Raw genomic sequence first — 18,865 nt, forward strand, 5'->3', positions numbered from 1 at the left:
AAATTCGTGTTAGAATTATTAATCTTACTTTTTCGGTCATATTTAATAATATATATATATATATATATATATATATATATATATATATATATATATATATATATATATATATATATATATATATATATATTTATATATATATATATATATATATGTCGTACCTAGTAGCCAGAACTCACTTCTCAGCCTACTATTCAAGGCCCGATTTGCCTAATAAGCCAAGTTTTCCTGAAATAATATATTTACTATAATTTTTTTCTTATGAAATGATAAAGCAACCCTTTTCTCTATGTATGAGGTCAATTTTTTTTTATTGGAGTTAAAATTAACGTAGATATATGACCGAACCTAACCAACCCTACCTAACCTAACCTAACCTATATTTATAGGTAAGGTTAGGTTAGGTAGCCAAAAAAAGCTAGGTTAGGTTAGGTTAGGTAGGTTAGGTAGACGAAAAAACATTAATTCATGAAAACTTGGCTTATTAGGCAAATCGGGCCTTGAATAGTAGGCTGAGAAGTGCGTTCTGGCTATTAGGTACGACATATATATATATATATATATATATATATATATATATATATATATATATATATATATATATATATATATATATATATATATATATATATATATATATATATATATATATATGGGTTGTGTTATATACGGCATGGGTTCGAATCCTGGTCGGGTCAAATAGTTCTTAGTGATCTATTGCTTGCGCGTTCATGCAGCTTTCTCATATATATATATTTATATATATATATATATATATGTCGTACCTAGTAGCCAGAACGCACTTCTCAGCCTACTTTGCAAGGCCTGATTTGCCTAATAAGCCAAGTTTTCCTGAATTAATATATTTTCTCAATTTTTTTTCTTATGAAATGATAAAGCTACCCATTTCATTATATATGAGGTCAATTTTTTTTATTGGGGTTAAAATTAACGTAGATATATGACCAAACCTAACCAACCATACCTAACCTAACCTAACCTATCTTTGTAGGTTAGGTTAGGTTAGGTAGCAGAAAAAGTTAGGTTAGGTCAGGTTAGGTATGTTAGGTAGTCGAAAAACAATTAATTCATGAAAACTTGACTTATTAGGCAAATCGGGCCTTGCATAGTAGGCTGAGAAGTGAGTTCTGGCTACTAGGTACGACATATATATATATATATATATATATATATATATATATATATATATATATATATATATATATATATATATATATATATATATATATATATATATATATATATATATATATATATATATATAATATATATATAATTATACAATCCATAATCTGTAAAGAAGTAAAATGCACAACTCCTAACCAAATTGTAGCCCTAATCATATTCCATAAAACAAAGAAGGCTACCGACCTCCTTATTAATAACAGCTAGAAGCCGACGGAGAACCCTTTACAACAGTCAAACGTACTCCTGCCTCCACGAATGATGTATCCTTCAATCTAAGTACATAGGTATGACGTCGACCAAGTTAACGAGGCGTTTGACCTGTCACCTTCAATCAGGTGCCCCCCAAAATCACATGAGACAAGCCCATGTCATCACCCTAACAAGATAAATGTTGAATGAAAACACTTGTATAATAGACAAAACCCAAGAAGATAGCAAATTCTTGAAGCAATCAACATAAAAATAAAACAAGCCACCATAAATACCTAAATTACTGAAATATTCACTCTACCCACCATGAGAGTAAGAACAAGGCTGGAACGTAAAGATGCCAACATAAAAGACACTGCTCAACATGCCACGTCCACTACACCTGATTAATCTTTGTATGTGCTTTGTCCCTTTTTACGTCCCCTATCCTATTTTGTCCCTGTTTTTTTTATGATGTACTCACCTTTTTTGTTTTACACACCTGACGTCCATAATGGTATAAATCCACTACGCCTTGCTCAGCCACAGGTAGCACAACTAGGTGAGTAAATACCTGAGTCGATAATACCTGAGTTTTCAAATTACTTACCTCGACCGGAACAAATTATTAATATTCATTAACGCGCTGTTAACGTTGCTAATAAAGTTAGGTTAGCGCTGCTGAAAAGCCATTTACAAAGTTGGCCTTGACTTTATTTTGTAAACATGAAACAATTATTAAACCAGAACATACTGGAGATACGAGTCCATACTCTTCTTGTGATTGTCTCCGTGCAAGAGACTACTCGCAGTAAGATTACATGTTACATGCGGAAATCACAATAGCATGATATATCTTTGAGAAAATCGTGAAATCAGGACAGAGGGATTGATTGTTACCGCCGAAGGCGGCTAGTTTGTTGTGCACCCCATACTCAACCTGTGAGCAGTAGCGCAAAAACATTACAGAGGGCATAAAAGGTCTTTATCAGACCTCATCTTAGATTATTACATAAACAATTACATCTATCCTTCACACCTTATATTTACAATGTCAGCTAGTTACAGAGAAAGTACTATTACAAGAGCTACATATTTACAGTAAGTCATCGTACATTAATAGTAGGTCTTATCGCTAATACATAATAGTTTGACCAATGGGGATATTACAGTCATAGGGGAGCTTCTGTTTATTTTTAGTCCTCACAATACACTACTTGTTTCTGAATCTCATATGTCATTCATCTACTGGAAGCGAAATGTGGATACAGTGCAAGGATTTCAGGTAATTTATCCATGGTAATAAGACAGGTTGCCATATCATACAGAGTGAGGTTAGATTTATCTCTAAATGGCTCAATTTTACTACAATTCGAGGTATAGTGTTCGAGTGTGTGTCCCTGTCTTTGTCGACACACTTTACACTTTACTTCATCTAGATCCCTATACAAGCCGAACTGCCAGAGATACTTGTAGCCAAGTCTTATACGAGCTGTGACAACATTTGTTAGTCTACTTACTTTGTTACTTGCCCCATACACATGTTTTACTTCACACATTTCATTGTGATGAACAATGGACCTCCTAGTTTCAGTTTGCACAGTTTAACTTTCTTCAAATTCATCCAGGAGTTCTCGTCTAATGACACTTTTAAGGGACCTATTTGATAACTTAAGATTCCGTTCAATACTGTCTTTATTTACTGCAGCCTTACCAAGGGCGTCAACTTTGTCATGTTCCTGCATGCCAATGTTAGAAGGACAGAGGGATGGAAGCATCATCCTGGGCCTCCCAAGACGCACGTAGTTCCATGTATAACTTACATTGGGTACCGGATTGTGCCTCAAGACCCCTAGTGGGTGTGGGCAGACTTCGGCCTATGTAACCTTTAACATATCCTGGTCCAGTGGCAAGATACGCATCTGAGTTAACCCAAGATGATGGGCCCATCATGCCGTCGTCTTAAAAACTTTTCGTTTACATGTTCCCTTCATGAGGACGTGACATCAAAATTAGTTCGTAATCTCCATACGACCACGAGCTACATCATCACGAGTGCATTAACTCTCCACGGTATATAATCAATCCTGTTACTCACGTTCGTGTTATGTACACGAACACTTGCTCTTTATACAAGTTGAATACATGCCATCTACAGGAGTACAGAATATATACTGTCACGTGGGGGTGGGCCGGGGCTCTGCTAGCACTCAGCTGCTAGGGGCTCAAAAGGCTGGATACTCAGCCCCTCTGACTCCCTGGATTCACCGGAGTCTCCTTGGTCACACAAGAGAGGACCAACAATGCCCACCTCCACAGGTCTTTGCTTCCACCACAAAAAGGGGGGTGCCACTGATTCACCCTGGAAGCCCTTCAGTCAAACACGGGGAAACTGCTGTTAACAGTTCCGGCCTAGACCCGTGGAGGAGTGAAGGAAGACTCAGGCTGACCTTATAACGATAACCTCCCTGAGTCTTGCCTGCCAGACAAAAAGGTTACAGGAACTCTTTTCCCGCCTGTTCTCTATCTTCTTCTTAACAATGTCGCCAGCTGGGTTATTATATCTGCACCCCAGCAATGCAGTTCAGTGGGTGTATTATATATTGTTTGTGGCCAGAAGATTGCTACTCCCATAGATCTGCTACTAGACTGTCGGCCCAGGGTACTCTCCCAGGAAGGTCTGTGTGGCTTTACCTCTCTCTAGCCACCACGTTACTAGTTGCCACCATTCAGGTACTGATACTGATCGGATGGCTGAGGGTACACTTTTATATAAGTCTGTGCTGATCTTTTTACCACTCTCCAGGCAATAAGAACCTCTATAGAGAACGTAGTGTTCCCTAGGTGGTACTATAATAACCTTCTTGTATGCTCATAGAGAAATATTATAAATGGAGGCACACTTAAACACAATGATAAAATGTGTGAATTACATGAACACACATACAATCACAAGTAATACATGAATATGAAAATTAGGATAATAAGTCTGGAGATCGTCAGCCTCTTCTTCCACGACCTCCAACACTCCTTCAACTGGGCAGAAAGACAGGAGTCTCACACTCTCTCACAGGAGGGCCTCTTCACCACGTCGGCGCCTCTTCTTCACTGTCCTGCCATCCATACACACTGTCCCCTCTGACAGTCCTGGACACAAGCTGCCTTGCAGTCTATTCTACTACTAAAGTATTAATGTCCTATTGCCACATACATAAGTAAATATTGTGGCCTAACTAGCCTACTCACACAAGGGGTACTGGGAGGGAAAATGATCTACCTTACATTCCTGGCTCACGACGCCTGTCCCTCGATGGTGTGAGGTTCCCACGCTTCCTGAGTCGATCCTTGACGATCCAGGAACGTTCCACAGGTCCTCAGGTGTCGTGGAGCCTTCGCCTCGTCGCCGTTCCAATCCCTGAGATTCAGCTACCCCAATCCAGGTTCATCGATGGGCACTGAGCTAACCGCTATTTTCCCACACTCGCCCCTTCCACAAGGCGTTGCTCCTTGTCCTAGGCACGGTGTAGTCCTTCCAAAACCCTCAGTGGATGTGACCCGGTCACAGCTAGGCTTGCCCGCCACACCTTTCCAGGCTCTCAACGTCCAGTGTCGTCGCCGAATATTTTCCAAGTTTGGCACTCTTTTGCTCAATAAACTTGGTTCCTTTTTGCTTCCCAGAAGCGCGGGGGTCTCCAATACGTAAGATGGGCTGTGGTAGCCAGCTCTAATCCACTAAGAAAGGCTTGTAGAGCCTCTAATCCTTGAGAGCTGACCGAGGTGCTTCCTCTCGCTTCCAAGGTCAGGTCAACTCTGACGTTGGCGCCGCCCGGGGCACTCGGTGACGTCACAGCGAGCCCTGATTGGTCGCCCGCGACCTAAGTCGGCCAATCCGCGATCGGCTAGTGTCCCTTCCAAAACGTCATATCTGCAGTAGGGGATACTCTTTCATTTTATATCAGGGCGCCAATTTCCCCTTACTTTCAACTTATAATGTAACTTTCTCCCTTAATCAGCAGCCGGTCTGGTCGCCACATATATCAATAGACTCCCTGAACCTCAGAGAATCAGTAGGGAGAGCTGATATGACTCTTAAAGCAGGCAAACGAAAGAAATAGGAGAGGGCACCGTAACAATACATATCAAAAGATATACATATTATTTAAATGCATTTAAACGTAAAGGTTGAAAAGAAATATTGCGTAAACTCGTATAGCGTACAAAATATGACCTCTATTCGGGAGCATAGCCTCAGTACGCTTGCTGGATCTTGTTTGACAGGACTGCACATACTCTTTACAAACACAAACTCTTCAAGCAACTATGAATTCAGTGAGTAAGTGCTCATGCGTGTTTCTTATACTGGTACACAAATACATCCTCATTATATCACTGAATGTCCTCCATACGAGTACATATACCTTATGTATGAGTATACACCTTCTATGAGAGTGCAAACCGTGTATACTTGCACGTACTATTTTGGTCTGGTGTCAGGCATAAGGCATATTAACGCAGAAGGGTCATTAATTTCACCACAGTAGCTCAATGTTGAACCAACAAGTATACTTCAGCCCTGAACAATTATCCGGACTACGGTATATTCACAAGTGTAAACACATCTACCTCTACAAGGTATTCTAATTTTTTCTGCTGTTGTTGTTTTAGATTCAGCTACTTGGAACAAAAAAGTTCAGAGTAGCACGAGCTGTTTTCTCAGCTTGGTTCCTACTTCCAAGGATCATAGTACTGGTAAGCTGGGGAGAGAAGAATGGGGGAGGATATAGGAAAACTTGAAAAAGAATAGTGGTGTGAGGAAGAGGAGGGGGTTACAGGTAAGTGGCCCAACCACTTTTGGGTTTGTCGTGATGCGAAGTGATAAGTGAGTGTGGGGGTGATGCATGAAGGTTAGTAGGGGGATCTTTTTTTTTTGTGGGGAGGATAAGGAAGTGGATGCTCCATGGATGATCAGCTGTCGCGGTGAGTGGCCAGAGTGGCGGTGGTGGGTGAATGAAGAGCCACCCGCAGTTTTTCCTGGTGATCTGTGCTGGGTTTTAGTTCAGTGTTTGATTGGAGAGTGGAGTTTTCAGTCTTTAATCGGTAGTTTTCAGGTCATAGGACTTAGGTATAAAGTGGGTCTGGTGGTTCCCATTCGTCCTCTTGTGGTAAGTAGCTTAGGAATCTGAGCCTGGGGTAGGCCCTGTCGTGGATGTATGTTCTCACCCTTTTTTTGGAGGGACATCCTCCTCGACCTGTGGGGCTGGTCGAGCATTGCGTAATTCGTTATGTTCTGGATCATAAAGGGTCCTCATCGATTGGCATGTACATAGTTTTCATTTTGTGTAGCTGTTTGACCGAATGGCTGTGCAAGCGATTCCTCAGTCTGATATGAATGTCGTCGATACATGCTCTAAGAGTGACACATTTGTCACATATCTGAGTGCCCGATTCTGAACGCGTTGCAGTTTCGACATGTTAGATTTCTTTGCCAGTGTGATTGGGGTGTACGGGTATTCTATCTTGAGGTTATCTTCAGATGATTTCGGGGCTTTAGTGTCCCCGCGGCCCGGTCCTCGACCAAGCCTCCACCCCCAGGAAGCAGCCCGTGACAGCTGACTAACACCTATTTTACTGCTAGGTAACAGGGGCATAGGGTGAAAGAAACTCTGCCCATTTTTTTTCACCGGCGCCCGGGATCGAACCCGGGACCACAAGATCACAAGTCCAGCGTGCTGTCCGCTCGGCCGACCGGCTCGGCCGGTTCTAGGGTTGGCTGAATGAGCATCTTGTAGAGATGTAGTTTTACTTGCTACAGCGCCTGGTGGAAGCAGTATAGCCTGGCTAATTATGTTTTTACGATTGCTGCCTTTCTGTTAATATGCTCATTATTGTTTTAGAGTTCAGGAGCCTTGTTATGTCGTATCCCAGTATCGTAGTTGAGTTCTGAGCCCATGTCAGCGTGCCTTCAATGTTTATAGCTCCCAGGGAACTAGCCCAGCAGCGTATCGAGCAAAATTTTATTTTGGTGGGGTTATTTAAAATTTTCCACTCCCTCTCCCACCCTGCAGTGATGGCCAGTTCCGCCTTGACCTCACTTATCACCATGTCGTGTTTTGTTCTTTGTCCTGCAGGCTTCGACGTGACAACGTGCATGACGTCGTCTGCAAATTGGGTAATGATGGTGTCGTTGTGAATGGGGCGTGGCAAATCATTCACGAAGAGGTTAAAGAGATCTAGGCTGAAAAACTATCCGGACTGCATGGTCCTTGGGAGAACCCCCGCATTTGGTGTGAATGCCACTGGTGTTTTGGTGGTAAACATTGGGATGACCCCTCCTGTTTTTCATGAAGTTGTTGATCAGCCTCAGGAGGGTCCAGTTGTGGTGTGGAAGGTTGGTTAGCTTGATGAGAAACCCGTCATGCCAGAGGCTGTTAAAAGCTTTGTGGACGTCTCTGGTCGCTATTACTGTTATTTGATTTTGCTTGCGAATGCTGTCGGCTGCATCGTAAATGGCGTTATTAGCATATTGAGTCGACCTCTGGGTCCTGAAACTGAACTGCTTCTCTGAGAAGAGGTGATGGTGCTCCAAGTAGTAATTGATCCTGTTTGACGTCATCTTCTCAAAGAATTCCCCAGTCCAATCCAGCAAGGAGATCGGCCGGTAGTTCTGAGGGGAGTATCTGCTCTTGCCTGGCTTGGGGATGAAGATCATCTTTGCTGTCTTGAATACCATGGGGGAGGTGTCCTGATGCCAGGATGGCATTATAGATGTTAAGCAGGCTTTGGAGGAAGCTGATGACGAGCTTGAGTTGGATGGCAGTGATACCAGTTAGCCCAGGAGCTCCGGTTCCTGACATTCTTCAGGACATCCTTCATCTCTGGGAGGGTTATCGGTCTGGTAATGGGATGGGATGGACCATGTTGGGCTGTGTGGATAGTTGGTCTACTATGTAGGTTATTCTCGCTGTCCTGAGCCCATAGGCCTACCTGTCGGTGGTTCTCAAGTTCAAGTATGTTTATTGAGATAAGAAAGAAATACATCCCAAAGGGATAGAGTAGTTTAGGCTATTTCTACCCCCCCCCCCCTCAGTGGTTCTCATGGTTAGCCTAATTGAGATTTTCTGTGAATATTCTACGCCAGACCTCTAAAAGTCTGGCGTAGTCTGGTCAGTGAGGTTGGACTAGTGCTGGGGGTCCTCAGTCCTGGTCGTGATCACCTCGTTGTTGGCGTTGGTGTACTCACCTATTTGTGCTCACCTATTTATGCTTGCGGGGGTTGAGCTTTGGCTCTTTGGTCCCGCCTCTCAACAGATCAATCAACTAGTGTACAGGTTCCTAAGCCTAATGGGCTCTATCATATCTACATATAAAACTGTGTATGGAGTCAGCCTCCACCACATCACTGCCTAATGCATTCCATCCGTTAACTACTCTGACACTGAAAAAGTTCCTTCTTACGTCCCTGTGGCTCATGTGGGTACTCAGTTTCCACCTGTGTCCCCTTGTTCGCGTCCCGCCAGTGTTGAATAGTTTTCCTTGTTTACCCGGTCGATTCCACTGAGGATTTTGTAGGTTGTGATCATGTCCCCCCTTACTCTACTGTCTTCCAGTGTCGTAAGGTGCATTTCCCGCAGCCTTTCCTCGTAACTCATACCTCTTAGTTCTGGGACTAGTCTAGTAGCATACCTTTGGACTTTTTCCAGCTTCGTCTTGTGCTTGACAAGGTACGAGCTCCATGTTGGGGCCGCATACTCCAGGATTGGTCCTACATATGAGGTGTACAAGATTCTGAATGATTCCTTACACAGGTTCCTGAACGCTGTTCTGATGTTAGCCAGCCTCGCATATGCCGCAGACGTTATTCTTTTTATGTGGGCTTCAGGAGACACGTTTGGTGTGATATCAACTCCAAGGTCTGTTTCATTAAGTACTTCATCTCCTATTCTGTATCCTGTGTCTGGCCTCCTGTTTCCACTGCCTAGTTTCATTACTTTGCATTTACTCGGGTTGAACTTCAACAGCCATTTGTTGGACCATTCACTCAGTCTGTCTTGGTCATTTTGTAGCCTCTTACTATCTTCCTCGGTTTCAATCCTCCTCATAATTTTTGCATCATCGGCAAACATTGATAGAAACGAATCTATACCCTCTGGGAGATCATTTACATAAACCAGAAACAGTATAGGTCCTCGCCTCCATGCGGTTCCTTGTTTTCCCCAGTCAATCCTTCCATGATTGAAGTCGCCCATGATGAGCAGGTGGGATCTATTTCTTCAGGCAGCAGAGGCTGCCTTCTCAATTATAGTGTTAACTGCCGTGTTGTTGTTTTCATACTCTTGACTGGGTCTTCTGTCATTTGGTGGAGGGTTGTATATTACTGCTACTACTATTCTTGGTCCTCCCATTGTCATGGTGCCTGCTATGTAGTCTCTGAACCCCTCACAGCCCGGGATAGTTATCTCCATTCCTTTCTCATGAGAAGGGCCACTCCGCCTCCTCCCCTACCTTCCCTCTCTTTCCTTATTACTGTGTACTCCTGGGGAAACAAGGCATTCGTTATGATTCCAGAGAGTTTTGTTTCAGTGAGTCCGTTTACATCTCGGTTCACTTCTTGTGCTCTTTCCCTTAGCTCACTTGGCTTGCTTGTGATCCCATCTATGTTCGAGTACATCACCCTGAAACTGACTCTCTTCTGCTTCTCCTCTAGGAAGGGGGGGGGGCCTGTGGGATCTGGTACGGGGAAACTGGAGGAGGAGGGAGGACTTGGGGGGGGGGGGGGAGAGGGGAAGGGTAGGGGGGTGGGTGAGAGGGGGAGTGTAGGGGGAGAAAGAGGGAGGGTTGGGGGTAGAGTGAGAGGGGGAGGGTTGGGGGGTGAGAGGGGGAGGGCTGGGGGATCATGGGGGGAGGAGAGGCTTTGGGAGATAGGGGAGATGGGGGGGGCTTTGGGGGGAGAAGAGGGAGGAGGGCTTGGGGGACGTGGGGGGAAAAGGAGAGCTGAGGTGGGTGAGGAAGAGGGGAGGATTTAGGGGAGTGGTGGAGAGGGGAAGACTTAGGTGGGGTGGGGGACAGTTGGGGCTTAGGGGGGTGGGGGGAGAACAGAAGGCTTGGGGGTGGGAGAGACAGAAAGGCATGTGGGAGAGGGAAAGGCTTGGGGGAGGGGGGGAGAAGTCAGGTCCTGGGGACAGGGGTGAGTGGGAGGAGTGGGGTGATTGGGAAGAGGGGGGTGGGTGGGGGTAGGGTGCCCTAGGTGGGTACTTAGTGGGGGGCTGACAGGGGAAGGGGCAGGTTGGGTGTCTGTTGGGTAGAATGTGGGGGTGTGTGTGTGGTTGAGATAGGAGAGGGGTGTGACAGTCGAGCCGAGGAGATGCTTAATTTTCCTCCAGAAAGTGGCTGGATCTCTCTTATAATTGTTGTCCTGGTTGACCAGCGAGCCCCAGACATGACGTTTGTGGAAGAGAGTGTGAGCCCTATAACTTCACGTCTGAGGGTCTGAGTCGTGTGAAGGGGGGGGAGTTGCAGGTGCGGCTCCTTCTGGTGCAGTCTTGTTGGTAAGATCGCATCTTTTCCCTGATTTCCCTGGATGGGTTGCACTGCTTTATGACTCTCATGTTGGTAAGATTGCAGTTTGCAAGTGTTGCTTCAGTGATGAGGGTCTGGATAAGTCCACTGCTGCATCTATTTCGTGGGTGGGGTAGTCTTGTAAGACTGTTACGGGATCATCACTCAGGGATTCCATATAAGAGCAGTGTCTAGGGGCGCTTGGTTTGGGTCTGGGAGCTCCTAGAGTCCTGAATGGGGTCCATTGGAGATGGATAATTACCTGGATGTGGGCAGATCCCACATCCCCGTCTGAGATGATTCTGGAGTGTAAGATAGCACAATCGTGGTTTAACAGTACTAAGTCCGATGTTCCCGGGTAGGCACAAACGAAGGAGTGGAAAAGGGAGCCGAGGAAGGTTAGATGCCTTGCCATTGGGAGATTGTATAGGAGTCTGCCTCTGACGACATTTCTGCCTTGGTGCATTGAAGAAGAGTGCGTGATGTGCATTAAAGTCCCTAGCCAGGATCGCAGGCACGTTCCTGTTGGGAACTTTAAGAATTGCCCTCGATGGAATGGGTTGTTTGCCATAGGCCGTTAGGATGACAAGGGGGACGGCCATGGGTGGTGGTGAGTTCAATCGCCAAAGCGTTCCCTTCCTGCAAGTAGATACACGTGAACGGACATCTTTTTTGACCTGGATGACCACCCCACTGTTCGGCCCCTCATTCTTCGCCATCGTTGTGTAGTCGTGAATTTTGAAGTGTTGATCTGAATATGCCGAAGTTTCATTAAGCAGGAACACCTTGGGGTTGTGTTTGCTGAGCTCTATCTCTAGTAAGTATCTGTTGTTCAGGAGATGACAGGTCTTGATTTGGATTATCTTCAACCCAATTATCGTTTTCGGTTTTATGGTGGTTTCGAAAGTTTTCCTCACATGCTGGGAGTGGGGTCCTGATAGCTTACTTTCTCTCTCTGGGGCATTAACCCCCTTGGCACTGGCCGTATGGTGACCTGACGCTTTTGCCTCCATCAAGAGGGATGAATCTCCCTTTTGGGCTGGAGGGATGCTGCGTTGATCGTTGTCTTCCAAGTCGTTCATATCCGAGGCGTTGTCGCCCTCGACATCCACTGATTCGTCAGAGAATGAGCTGGACGACGAGGTTATCGAGTCGGAAGTGTTCGTGTCAGGTTGCCGGGTGTGACCTTTGGACCGGGGTTGATGAGGCCGGTAGTTGGGCTGTCGAGATCAGTCTTGGGTTAGGAGTGTTCTGGGCACTGGAGGTTGTTCTAGGGCTAACTAGCTGAGATGGATCTGAGACTGGAAGCTCTGGAGGTTCTGGGGTCCGTGTGTCGAAGATGGAGACTCCGGCGCGATTGTGGGGTGAGGGCTGGAGGTGTTGGATGTTCAGTCGAGGGGTCCAGGTTACAATAGGTCCGCGGGAATGGACACCAGAGGGAGGTTCTTGGCGTGGAGAAGGCGGTGTATTGTACTAATGAATTGGACGGGGTCGTTCTGTGCGACCCAGTTTGTGATCGCATCAATACTTGAACTGTAGGGGTTATTGGGTCTGGCTGGGCGGATGATGGACCCACCTGTAGAGTCCCCCACCCCCTATCAGACATGGGATTTGTACTTCGTTTGCATTTGTTGGTGGGTGCACATTGGGATCGGGTCCCTGGTGAGGGAAGTTAGAGAAGGCTTGTGTTCCCATGTTTGGAGGTGGTGTCGATTGGGTACATGTTGTGGCCTTCACGGCCTCATCCAGAAGCTTCTGGATTTCCTCCTTCCTTTTGGGGCAGTGAGCAACCACGGCCTTATGCCCTCCTGAACATAGCACACATGTCAGGGAGGTTGCAGTGAAGCGATGTGGTCCTACACATTTGCTGCATTTTTCGGCGTTTACCTCACTTTGGGGAGGGAGGTGGCCAAACCCAACGCACTTGAAGCATTGTTTGACTTCAATGTACCTTTCTCTGCTCATCTGGTCTGGGGTCACCAACACGTTGAAGTATTTGAGACCTTTCTCCTCCAGTTCCCTGGCTTGGGCTGGAGTATCAAGTGTTAGTTTAAGTGTAGTTCCGATAGAATTGGAATTGTGGATTTTATATATCCGGATGACCTGGAATCTGTCGTTTACGGTGTTGATTTCATTCTTTATGTCATCATTTCTTCGGGCGGTAATCACTGTGCTGAGTCTTGTTACAAAGACCGATCTTGCACCCTGGTATTGAGCAGTGGGATATAGTTCGATGTTTGGCCTCTTAAAGGCGTCCTGGACACTTCGTTAATTTCCGGTGTAGCGGACAGGTAGAACCTGCAGCTGTCTACCTTGGCCTTCTCCTAACACCCACAGGGGGCTCGTAGCGGCCTGGAAGATTTGGTGCAGTTAAAGCGTCTAAAGGTGCGCCCTCCTTCGTCCGTGTCTGACGTGCGTCCTCCTTCGTCCGTGTCTGACGTGCGTCCTCCTTCGTCCGTGTCTGGCGTGCGTCCTCACTTGTCCTTGTCTGGCGTGAGTCCTCCTTCGTCCGTGTCTGGCGTGAGTCCTCACTCGTCTGTGTCTGGCGTGAGTCCTCATTCGTCCGTGTCTCGAGTGCGTCCTCACTCGTCCGTGTCTGGCGTGCATCCTCATTCGTCCGTGTCTCGAGTGCGTCCTCACTCGTCCGTGTCTCGAGTGCGTCCTCACTCGTCCGTATCTGGCGTGCGTCCTCACTCGTCCGTATCTGGCGTGCATCCTCACTCGTCCGTGTCTGGCGTGCGTCCTCACTCGTCCGTATCTGGCGTGCATCCACACTCGTCCGTATCTGGCGTGCATCCTCACTCGTCCGTATCTGGCGTGCATCCTCACTCGTCCGTATCTGGCGTGCATCCTCACTCGTCCGTATCTGGCGTGCGTCCTCACTCGTCCGTGTCTGGCGTGCGTCCACACTCGTCCGTATCTGGCGTGCGTCCTCACTCGTCCGTATCTGGCGTGCATCCTCACTCGTCCGTGTCGGGCGTGCATCCACACTCGTCCGTATCTGCCGTTCGTCCTCACTCGTCCGTATCTGACGTGCGTCCTCACTCGTCCGTATCTGGCGTGCATCCTCACTCGTCCGTGTCTGGCGGGCGTCCTCATTCGTCCATGTCTGGCGTGCGCCCACACTCGTCCGTGTCTGGCGTACGTCATCACTCGTCCGTGTCAGGCGTGCGTCCTCACTCGTCCATATCTGACGTGCGTCCTCACTCGTCTGTGTCTGGCGTGCATCCTCATTCGTCCGTGTCTCGAGTGCGTCCTCACTCGTCCGTGTCTGGCGTGCGTCCTCACTCGTCCGTATCTGGCGTGCGTCCTCACTCGTCCGTATCTGGCATGCGTCTTCACTCGTCCGTGTCTGGCGTACGTCATCACTCGTCCGTGTCTGGCGTGCGTCCTCACTCGTCCATATCTGGCGTGCGTCCTCACTCGTCCGTGTCTCGTGTGCGTCCTCATTCGTCCGTATCTCGAGTGCGTCCTCACTCGTCCGTATCTGGCGTGCGTCCTCACTCGTCCGTATCTGGCGTGCGTCCTCACTCGTCCGTGTCTGGCGTGCGTCCTCACTCGTCCGTATCTGGCGTGCGTCCTCACTCGTCCGTATCTGGCGTGCGTCCTCACTCGTCCGTATCTGGCATGCGTCTTCACTCGTCAGTGTCTGGCGTACGTCCTCACTCGTCCGTATCTGGCGGGCGTCCTCACTCGTCCGTATCTGGCATGCGTCCTCACTCGTCCGTATCTGGCGTGCGTCCTCACTCGTCCGTATCTGGCGTGCGTCCTCACTCGTCCGTATCTGCCGTTCGTCCTCACTCGTCCGTATCTGCCGTTCGTCCTCACTCGTCCGTATCTGGCGTGCGTCCTCACTCGTCCGTATCTGCCGTTCGTCCTCACTCGTCCGTATCTGGCGGACGTCCTCACTCGTCCGTGTCTGGCGGGCGTCCTCAGTCGTCCATGTCTGGCGGGCGTCCTCACTCGTCCGTGTCTAGCGGATGTCCTCAGTCGTCCGTGTCTGGCGGGCGTCCTCACTCGTCCATGTCTAGCGGGCGTCCTCACTCGTCCGTGGCTGGCGGGCGTCCTCAGTCGTCCGTGTCTGGCGGGTGTCCTCAGTCGTCCATGTCTGGCGGGTGTCCTCACTCGTCCGTGGCTGGCGTGATGGTGATGTCAGCTTGGTTACGTTCTTTAATAATACCTTGAAGTGAGAATATTATCAATACATAAATATGCAGTGTATCTATGCCAGAACTGAACGTCCGTTCATACGAGCCCATAGCCTCTAGACGAATTATATTCACCTATTATATTCATTCAGAATTTAGTTTCTTTTGTATCCAAGAGATTTATATTTGATTGAGAGAATATGAATTTGGACATAGGATGTGGTGTTAACGTAAAAATGAAATATGAATATGTTCTATATGCATACAGATAAATGTATCAATAAAAATTCTTTTGGAATTATGTTTTATATGGATCAAATGAATATGAAAAAAGACTAGGGAAAACCGTGTAGCTGAATAACAAACGTTGCATGCTGTATATACTGCTTCACTGTCAATGTTTATATTTGCAGGAATATTGCTTAATTTAAATCACACTCACTATTTATTTAGTTCTATAAATACACACATAATAATTTATTTATTATATAAATACACACTAGACACCCACTGAAGAAGATGTTGCAGCCTTCCGCCCTCAACAGTAACACTAAGTTTTCCTAAGGTGATAAGAGGTGTTGCAGCCAGTAAAAAGACTCTTCGTGCCGTCAATGCAAGATTAACGCTAGCCACGGACGAGGGAAAGAACGCAGCATTAACGAATCCGTTAACGCAGTCGTGATGGTTGTCCTTGGCTCCTGGCTGCCCTCTATGTAAGGAGATGGTAAACAGGACACTACACGATCAATAAAAATATCCGCAAATTGCATTCCATCAGACAACCCGCTGGAGGCGAGTCACGAGTCCTTCAATAAAACACTTTCTCACATCCCAAACTAATTCATTAATTGCTTCTAAAAAAAAAATTCTAATCAGAAAAGGTATTTTAAGAACATAAGAACAAAGGTAACTGCAGAAGGCCTATTGGCCCATACTAGGCAGCTCCTATTTATAACCATACAATCCCACTCATATACATGTCCAACCTACGCTTGAAACAATCGAGGGACCCCACCTCCACCATGTTACGCGGTAATTGGTTCCACAAATCCACTACCCTGTTACCGAACCAGTATTTACCCAAGTCTTTCCTAAATCTAAACTTATCCAATTTATATCCATTGTTTCGTGTTCTGTCTTGTGTTGATACTTTTAATACCCTATGTATATCTCCTACGTTATGTCCAGTAATTCACTTGTAAACCTCTATCATCTCACCCCTAGCTCTTCGCCTTTCCAATGAATGCAATTTAAGCTTTGTTAATCTTTCTTCACATGAAAGATTTCTAATTTGGGGAATTAACTTTGTCATCCAGGTGCAGTCACAGTGAGAGGTTGTGTTAGCTGGAGCTCCGATTCTAGTAACATTATTATTGCAATAATGGAAGGATTAGTGAAGGATTTGGTGAGTCTGGTTGGAGCTCTGAGAGCAGAGATGAATTCCCTGCGGGAGGAGGTACGACGGCTGAGACTTCGGGAGGAAACGAAGGAGGAGGCCAGTGTTGACGGGACCTCATTAAGAAGGACTGACGGGACCAGTATTAAGAAGACCTCGTCTTGGCAAGTTGTGAAAGACAGGGGTCTTAAGAAGACCTTGGCAAAACCGACAACTAATAGCCTACACCTAAGGACTTTTAATGCATTTGAAGTATTAGAGGACGAGTGCTGTGGTGAACCTGTTGTTCAAAGAGGAGGCAAAGCAACGAGGAGCATTGAAGCACAGGTCCCTCAAACTGCTCGAAAGGAAAAGGGAGAATCGAAGCGAATTTTGGTTGTGGGAGATTCCCAGGTGAGGTATTTAGACAGAACGTTTTGTGCTAGAGATAGGGGGAACAGATTAAGGGTTTGCTATCCGGGAGCTGGAATTGGTGATATTGTTGGAAACATGAATGATATTATGACGGGAAATGGAAACAAACCCATTATTTGTCTTAGTGCAGGGGGTAATGATGTTGGGCGAGTTAGGAGTGAGGAACTAATACATAGATTCAGGACAGCCATTGAATTAGTTAGGAGCAAGGGAGGAATCCCGATCATATGTGGCATTCTTCCAAGAAAGGGAGTGGGAAATGAATGGATGTCGAGGGCAATTGGTGTCAATTGCCGGCTGGAAAGATATTGCAAATCAAATGCAATATCTTTCATAGACAACTGGGAACACTTCTATGGAAAAAATGAAATGTATGCTCGTGATGGGGTGCATCTATCGAGAGCTGGAGTTGTTGCTGTTGCGAACTCGTTGGAAGAAGTGGTTAGAGGTGTTTGTTTGGGTTTAAACGGTTAGTAGATAGAGGTATGGGAATTGATTTGGAGGAAGGAGGTAATAAAAGTATGTGTTTGTGGAGAAAGGAATTGGCAAAATGATCAGGGAAAGAGAAGGGCCTCAAAATAACAATTCACTTAGGGTATATTTCACTAACAGTAGAAGTCTAAGAAATAAAATTAACGAATTAAATGCTCTTGTCTGCACAGAAAAAATAGATATTATTGCACTTACCGAAACGTGGATGAATGTAGAAAATAGAGAACTATTAGCTGAATATCAAATAAATGGATTTAAACTATTTCACACAGATAGATATATTAGACGAGGAGGTGGAGTAGCCATATATGTTAGGGACAATTTGAAATGTAGTCTCAAAGATGGAATCAAAACTGAGCCACACAAAGAAACTATTTGGATAGAATTAAACGAAAAAGCTAATAATATTATAATAGGAGTTATATATAGGCCACCAAATTTAGACAGAATGGAAGCAAAGCATCTATTGGATGAAATATCTAGAGCATCTAGATCTAACAGTATTTATGTCATGGGTGACTTTAATTTTAGTGGAATAAACTGGTTGAACAAAACAGGGAATAGTGAATCAGAAGATTTTCTAGAATTAATTGACGATGGCTTTCTTACACAACACATTAAGGAACCAACACAGGAAAATAATATTTTAGATTTAGTGTTAACTAACAGGAAAACACAAATTAATGACATCGAAATAGGGAGTGAGCTAGGGAACAGTGATCACAAAGAAATCAGATTTAGCATAGAATGGAATAGACCTGTAGGAGAAAATTCTGTTAAAGTGCCAGATTTTCGAAAAGCTGATTTTAATAGCCTAAGAAATTTTTGGGGTCAAATTGATTGGAAAGTCTTGGGTATGGGGTGTGGGCCGGTCTTGGAGCGAGACATGAACCCAGCGATAGGTGACTTAAATGGGGATTTCGATGTGGATTCAATATATAACTTATTTAAGAATATTCTAAACAAAGCACAGGAACGTAGTATACCATACAAATTGAATAGATCGAATACTAATGACCCAAAGTGGATAACAAATAATTTGAAGAACCTTATAGGTAAAAAGAGAGCTTGGTACAAAAGGATTAAAAATGGGGAGGTCACTTTAGAACAGGAATTCGTACAACTGGTTAGAAATGTTAAAAAAGAGATAAGGAAAGCAAAAAGAAACTATGAAGTTCGCATAGCAGGGCAAGCAAAGACAAATCCTAAAGGATTTTTAGTTATATCGTACTAAGACTAGGGAAAGGATAGGTCCATTAAAAACTGAGACAGGTCAAATAACAGATAGTGATGAAGAGATGAGTAGTATTTTTAATAAATATTTTGTATCTGTATTTACTAAAGAGGAACTTAACAATATGCTTTCAGCCGAACAAGTCTATGTGGGTGGGGACGAGGACAGGTTGACGAGTTTAGCAGTTACCAGGGAGGATGTTCTTAAACAAATAGTAAAACTCAAACC

Source organism: Procambarus clarkii, chromosome 4 (assembly GCF_040958095.1).
Source record: "Procambarus clarkii isolate CNS0578487 chromosome 4, FALCON_Pclarkii_2.0, whole genome shotgun sequence".
Taxonomy (NCBI): Eukaryota; Metazoa; Arthropoda; class Malacostraca; order Decapoda; family Cambaridae; genus Procambarus; species Procambarus clarkii.